This window comes from Oxyura jamaicensis, chromosome 6, assembly GCF_011077185.1.
Source record: "Oxyura jamaicensis isolate SHBP4307 breed ruddy duck chromosome 6, BPBGC_Ojam_1.0, whole genome shotgun sequence".
Classification (NCBI taxonomy): domain Eukaryota; kingdom Metazoa; phylum Chordata; class Aves; order Anseriformes; family Anatidae; genus Oxyura; species Oxyura jamaicensis.
In genome coordinates, this window is record NC_048898.1 from 28,719,603 (window position 1) to 28,727,269 (window position 7,667).

Here is a 7,667-nt window from a genome sequence, read left to right on the forward strand (position 1 = left end):
AGCTGGGACTGCATACCAAACTGTACAATCTGCCCTGAGAAACTCAACCATCAAAGTTCACCTTGTGTCAAGCAGGACAGCTTAATGCACAGCAAAATATTTGATTGTTGCCTTTTACATTGACTTGCTGTGTTCAGCTCTGCTGAACATTGGGTGAGCAGGGACTCTCTCTCTACCTGAAATGGGTACCTTCTTTATCAAAATAATGTTGTACTATTGAAGATATTAAATCTTCTGGCAGCCTTCAAAATAATAATTTTCCCTTTACCATTGAAGTTGAGTTTTCCACCTGCACCTTGCTTTTCTAAAGCCAGAAAACCTTGAAGACCTCCCAGAATTTTAGGGAAAATATCTTAGAAAAATATTTAGGATCATGGTTATTTTCCCAGTGTAAAGAACTCAATATGCCTCTTTCTGAGATACAAAACTTTTCCCCTCAAGATTTCTGATGATGCTTAAGTTGGGCCTCAGCTGCAGTATTTTCATTATTATAGCATTGCCCCACAAAATCTGGGAGCATTTTGATAACTCTTTTTAGCAAAATCAGGCTACCAAGACTGTTTTAGTTTCAGTAGAAGCTCACCACAAAAAATTCTTTTGGATTTTATTCCTCACTGTGTTCTAAGAAATACAGTGAATTTTTAAACCTAGTATGTGGTTTATCATTTGGGCATGGAAATCCTATGTGGGAATTATGTTGGCCAACTCTGATCTGTCCCATCCTAATAACTAGCTATTCCAGAATACTTCCAATGAGGTTCACCAGAAACACTGCTGATGAGATGAGTTACACAAGGCTAAACATGAGTGATGAACAGGTGTGTTATAAATCATGCAGCAATAATTCTGAGATATCAGAATCCAGTCAGTTCCCATGAAGTTTGCCAGAGGAGATTGCTTACAAGATTTGAGTCGAAGTTCACAAATCTGTCCACTTTCACGGGCTCCCTGCTTTGGTATGTTTACCACCTCCACCCACACGAGGAATAGGATCCAGAAACCTTCCCAAGCGTGGAATTCATTCCCCAGAGAAGTATAAACCAAACCCCTGGGTACATGTACATAGTTGGGAAATACCTGTAGTTAGGAATTACACCATCTTGCCCATCTGTCATAAATCCAACATGGCTCTCTGCCTCAGGGTTGCACAAATTAAGCAGATGGAGGGAGGGGGAAAGGAATACTTACTATTCTTTTCACACACTCAGGGTCTTAAGCAAAAGAAACAAATATTTTTCTTGGGGACTCAAATGTGTGTAGCAGGGCCAGGAAGCACATTATCTGATTTAATGACATGAGGAATCAGTGTGAACAGAATTAATGTGGGCCATGGCTTCTCACTAGGAAGAAACATCATTCTGTTGAATTCAGAAGTTTATAAAGCACAAACCCTTTCCCTTCTGCCTTGATATTTGGCTTTACCTTTCTTGCAATTTTGAACCTTAATTTGATGTTTTTATGAATCCCAAATTATATTCTTCCTTTCAAAAGTATGAGCTTTCATTTTGTTTAATTTTTAGCTGTTGATTTCAATAGCTTTCTGATGAAATATAGCAATTCACATGGGCTGATAACGTCTGCTATAAGCTGATTAAAAATAGATGTTTTCTCACCCAATCGGTACAGCTAAGAATAAAATATTGTGTTCCTTTCTTCCCCTTGTCTTGTCCCACTTTGTGTTTATATTATATACAATTTCATCAGTTAATTTTCACTCTTTGGTATAGTAAATATCAGCACAGCACAGTTTTGCTAATACATCTATAAACAGAGCAGGTTTATTTTTATGAGCTAAAGGTGAAAAAATATTGAAAGCAGCTGTGTGTTGCTGGTTTAGTTTAGTATTTAAGGGTTTTTTTCCCGTTTCTATTTGTAATTAAAAATCAAAATAATTACTTGGTATGGAAAATTTGGATTCTATCATTTTGTGTTATCGGAGCCAGCCCATAAAATGCAAGGGTTTGATATTTCAGAAGATACTCTGTCTTTGACAATGACTGGAAGAGGTAATAGCTTCACATCTTCACAACTACATAAGCCAGATTGTTATAACAACTTAAATTGCATCTTTAAAATGTCATAAGATGTACGTTTTGAAGTGTTTTGATGTCAAACTGAAAAGTAGACTTCTCTTTTTTAATCAAATGTGCTTTGTTTGTCTAGGATTTCTAAGGACGTATGATGATATCCATTCAGTCTTTTAAATTATTTAAATAATCTGTAATGCTGTGTGGGTTTCAGAGTTACAACAGAAATTTCATTTAATTCTTCTTAAGCATTTGTTCACTACAAAAACTATGCCAAGGTAAACTACTAACAAACCATCATCAGGCAATCCACCTCGGTCCCTGCTCTCTCTCATAACACCCTTTTGGCAAGAGGGTAAGGTCAAACAAACCAACAAACCTCTTAGATCTTTTATAGACTAAAGGAACAGCAATAAAAAGTAGTGCACAATACTAACTCTCTGTTCCACTTACATCATCTGCATTTGCCTTATATGTAGCATCAGAAACAAGAATTTTAGCAGAAACAGCATGCTTTTCAAGAAGTGATGAAAACAAGAACCATTTGTATCAGAGTTCTCCATTAACAGGAATAAAATGGAATCGTAGAATTGTTCAGGTTGGAAAAGACCTTTAAGATCAAGACCTTAAGCCAAAGTCTTTTAAGATCAAGTCCAACCATTCACCTAAGTGCCACATCCACAGATGTTTTAATTACCTCTGGGGATGGCATCTCCATCACCACCCTGGGCAGCCTGTTCCAATGCTTAACCACCCTTTACATCAAGAAATTCTTCCTGATATCCAATATAAACTTCCCCTGGTGCAACTTGAGGTTGTTAACTCTCTTCCTCTTTTGCAAGCACAACAAAAAGTGTGCTTTCCTCTTTCAAAAAAAAATGCAGTTTATCAAAATGTCCCTCATAAATATTTGTGAGCCCAGAACAAAAAGTATAAGAATAACAAAAAAATAATTAATGAGGACTATTAGGTGGAGACCTCGATGCTTAGTTTATACAGTCTTCTCTTCCCACTTTTGATCCTATCTATTTTATTTCTCTGACTATTCACATTTTTTCACATTATTTTAATACCCAAGAATATGTTGATAAAATCCTTGAAAATGAACCACAGATTTGCAGGAAATAAACCATCATTTTGTTCAAGAAGTCCTTCTGGTCTTTCATCTGTGTTAGAGAAGAAGCTTGACACATCTTTTACACAGAAAGCCTCTCCAATGCCTTCATCCTGCCTTTAAGACTCTCTGCTTTCTGATTACATCGTTTTACAGCCCAGTCACTTGCCAGCATATTTACTTATAGAAACGCCATGGGAAATTTCTTAAATTTCTCCAGGAATGAAAAACACATCAGGCTCTTCTTTTTTTTTTTTTTTTTTTTTCCTTCCCTAGATAATCTGTAAGATCTCTATTTCACTTGCTTTCACATGATTTTATCATCAGTTTTTGTTTCTCTCTTCAGGCTTGCTTTTCCCCAAGAAAAGATAAATCAATTCTTTTCTATATAGTTGTATTTTCATTTATTTTTTTTCCTGATTTCTCTCTTTGCTTTTAATTTAGGTTAGAGTTTTTGTCTTAGGCATACCAGAAATGAGTGAATGATTACAGTAGCACAGTGCCTGAGAATTTACATCCTAAGGGGACTTTTTGTCAGATCTGAGATCTGTTTTCCCTTTTTTCAGGTAATGTCTAAACCCACAGACGTGTTATATCAGTTACTAACCCACCCATAGCCTCACACATCCTGGGAGCAAATTGGTCTTCCCAGACAGCATTCTTGTAGGTTCATCTCCTCAGTCCCTTCTCTTGCAAATCCTCATGGATATTTTTATAGTGAAATTATTTATGTTCGCTTCCCTCACACTCTTCCCTCAATGAAAATTAGTGATTTTTTTTTTTCCTACAATAGGCTCCAACTTCCAAATACATGACTGATATATAGGGGGCAAAATAAAACCATTGTAACAGGACTTTGGCTGAGACTTTAGCCCAATCAGGGTGTTCTGTGTAACCCATAGGCTCTAACAGTGACCTTTGGCATTGTCCTGGAACAGAAGCAAAAAACTGAGGAGCTTTGAATGTGCTTTCCCAACACATATTTCAGTTATCCTTCCAAAACCAAAGCTGACTGAGATTGAGGTTGCCACTGGGAGGCTAAACAATTGCTCCTGTACCCGTCACAAAGCCTATCTACACAGTCTATGAAACTCATGGATCTCTTTTTTATTAACACAGAATCAGGGACTTGGCAATTTCAGTCTCCGGGCTGCTTCAAGCTATGCTGATTCCAATCACTATGACGCGGGTGTTGATAGCATGCCGAAATTTATTTTTGATGGCATATTTCCAAGATAAAACAGAGCCAGGAATTTGTTCTTTAGCTATCAAGGATCTAAAACCTTCCGGAAAGAGCATGCATCATCACCAACCCGCACACAAACAGAGCACACCTAGATTGCCGCGTTACCGGACAACATACCTCTCCTCCCAGCTACCACAAACGGGATCGGCCAAGTGTCTTGCAACACCGGAAGCACAAGCAAGATCTGAAAATACAGGCTGACACTGGGGTCAGTTCCCTTTTTGTCCCTTGACACTAAGAAAGCTTGGGATCTAATGTGAGAGGTTTCCAGAGCCCCAGGTAGCTAACTTTGCTCCAAGCCGCTGTTTTGTGTCCAAACCATTCTTTCATAAATCATTTGCAAATATTTGCATTTGCCTCTCAGTCTCCAAGGCAAAACCTACAGCTATTCCTTTTTATTTCTGCTTCTTCCTTCAAATAAATATTTTAGTGGTAGTAGGAAATAAAGCATTTAGAAAAAAGGACTTCACCCTCTTCTCTTTTAATTCTGCCTATTACTTGGAAAGAAAGCCTGGCTCTCCCTAATCTTTCCACCCGCTATGGTTTTGGTTACTTCCATCGCCATCTTTAAAATTCTCCCTTTCCTGTTTCCTTACCATGATACTATGCTCCGTAAGTCTTCAGCTCACAAAACCAGAAGTTAACATTATCTCTGCTTGCTTTGGGCAAGCGCAAGGGACTGCTTTGACTGATTCAATGAGCAGGGAGCACGTGTCATGGAAGGTCATAAATATTTATCATCTCCAAAATATTAATTTTATTGCTGCTGTGCAACACAGAAAAGGATACACTAAGGCAAATTGGTTTTGCTTTTTATTCAATATAAGGTTTGCTCACTTGACCAGAATGAACGCATCAGAGTTAGACAATAGAAATATCAAGAAAGTCTTTTATTCATGGCTCTGTCACTCAGGGACTAACAGTAAGATTCTCCCAGAAGGTGAGTGGTCTTTGTCTATGCATATTAGCAATTCTCTAAGGAGATGCAATAACAAAGCTACTTCCAGGTGACCTTCTTTCAAGCCAAGAAATTCATTAACCATCTTCAATCTAAAATTGAAATGAGAGAAAAATATTGCTTTTAGAATTTTATTCACTTATCTTGCTATGAAAGCCTTGGTAGTTTATATATCACTGCACTTGAAACATGGTTGCTGAGTTTCCTTGCATATTGTCAGAGGCAACTGCAGAAGCCAGGCTTTTCTTACTATCCATAAAAATCTACTGTTCCTCTTAAGTCATAAAAACATACCAAGAAAAAGCAGCCATTCCTAAAGCAAGCTAGACCTCGAAAACCCTGTAACATGGGCTATAAATTCTTTCTAGTGTTGAATCCATCTTGCCATTCTGAGCTGCACTAATATTATCTGCACCACTGCATATTCCTCTGAAATACACTGACAGCGAGCTTCTGTGTTGAAAAGGCGTATGGTTCCTCCATATTAACCAGGCTACAACTTCTCACCATACAGAGCAGATGAAAAAACAAACTGAAGAATGCAGTTAGTGAACTTAAATCCTTGCCAAATGATTTTTTCAGTTATTCATGCACATTTGTCCAAGGAGGTATTGTATATCTTGCTTCTTAAGAGCCTGCATCTCTGCTTCAGTTTGTAAGTGTGGTGCTGCGGGGTGGGGATGTTCTGCAGCACCATTTTAACCCTTGCACACAAAATGAAAACTCGGTGGAAACTACAGCAAAATATTTGAGCATGCCCAGCAGTCCTGGTCCCCTAACAAACATTTTAAAGGGGTCTGATTTTCACACAAAGACGTTCAACAATTTTGGAAGATGTTTCATCATGAACACAGGCACCAGTTTCACTGACTGCTTTCCATATAACTTACATGCCAGTATGCTGACAGACGGGGCACGTGGCATTCCTTACCTCTATTCTGTGGCTCCCCAGCCTCATGCCTTCCCTGACCTATCCAAAGAGCTGTATCTGTCTGATACTGTTCCCATAAGTGCTGCCTAATTACTATCGTTCAGTCAATGAGTATAGATTATACAATAGATCTGTAGATTGTTTCTTACTAGCTAGATCTGTTCTCTTATCTGAAATTATGTACTTGTCTTCAGTCTGAGCAGTAATTAAACATGAGATCCCATCACTGACCAGCCACTGCTTCCTCCTGATTCCTCTGAGACTTCTTGCTAGTGATTACCACTGTAGATGGCATTGGTTTGCACCACTTCACCAACAAAGAACCAGACCCCAACCCAAACACTTGCACAGGTTCCGTAGACTACAAGGAGTGATAGACGCTCATGACTTGTATTTTACAATGCATGCTGAGCATGTTCTGTACTGCTTAGCATATGAAAAAATGCACCTTAGGTGATATTTCAGAATTTATACCTTCTCTCAAACACTGCACGTAATTCAAGACCACAAACTGGCTTCTTATATGAAACTTAGATTCAACCCAAGTCACTTCCTGCCCCTAGGCAGTTGAATCACTCCGTGTGTAAGGATGAATGTCACTCACAGTTGCGTGAACAGGTGACTATGGCAGCACCCATCCCATAGGTAGCAGGCAGTGACTTGAGGTCTTGCCCAGGACCTTCCAAAAGAACTGGGTTGCGACACACTCTGTGGCCTGAGCTCATTCAGACCCACAGCCTGCTGGGCAAAGAACAGAACTTGGGACTTATGTGCTGGACAACCTCTCTAGTCACTCAGCCACTACAGAGAAAATGAGGTACAATGTGTTTATCATCATCCTCTCCTCCAGACATGTCTGAATGAAGGTGGCTTTGGTTTCTCAGCTGAATAGCTGATAGCAACAGTGGCAAGAGGTGCCGGTTTTCTTCACAGCACACCAACCAATGTTAAAGTTTGCTACTTGATTTGTGAATCCCACATGGCCTAGGAGGACATATTGCATGTGAATTTCTTAGCTTTTGCTAGTAACGTTACTCAAGCTCTGTCCACCCACTACCATTTCGACTAATCTATGTTGTGCAACGGTTATTCCTGTCCTCCCCTTTTTAAAAGCTAACCCACTATCTGCTAAAAAAATAAATAAAATACCAATAATACCAATAATAATAATAACGAATAGGCTTGGTTATACAAAAAACACACAAGGGTTTGTTTCACAAGGTACGTACATCAGTCTGACAACAGAGGGTGACACCAAACAGCATAATTAAGCTTCTGCTCTTAAGTGCCCACAGAGGAGGCTCGGTCTGTTGCCTACAGCAGGAGCCTTCAATAACCAGCTAACTCAGTTAAGGGTTTCAATGACCCATACCATATCCCCTTCAAGGGTT

The 7,667-nt window shown here is 39.0% G+C and overlaps 1 protein-coding gene across 1 annotated transcript in view; it reads right to left on the reverse strand.

Moving 5' to 3' along the window:
• The window catches only part of GFRA1 (GDNF family receptor alpha 1), a 258,614-nt gene that overhangs the window by 222,814 nt on the left and 28,133 nt on the right, over positions 1–7,667 (reverse strand). The gene's annotated exons all lie outside the window — the stretch shown is intronic.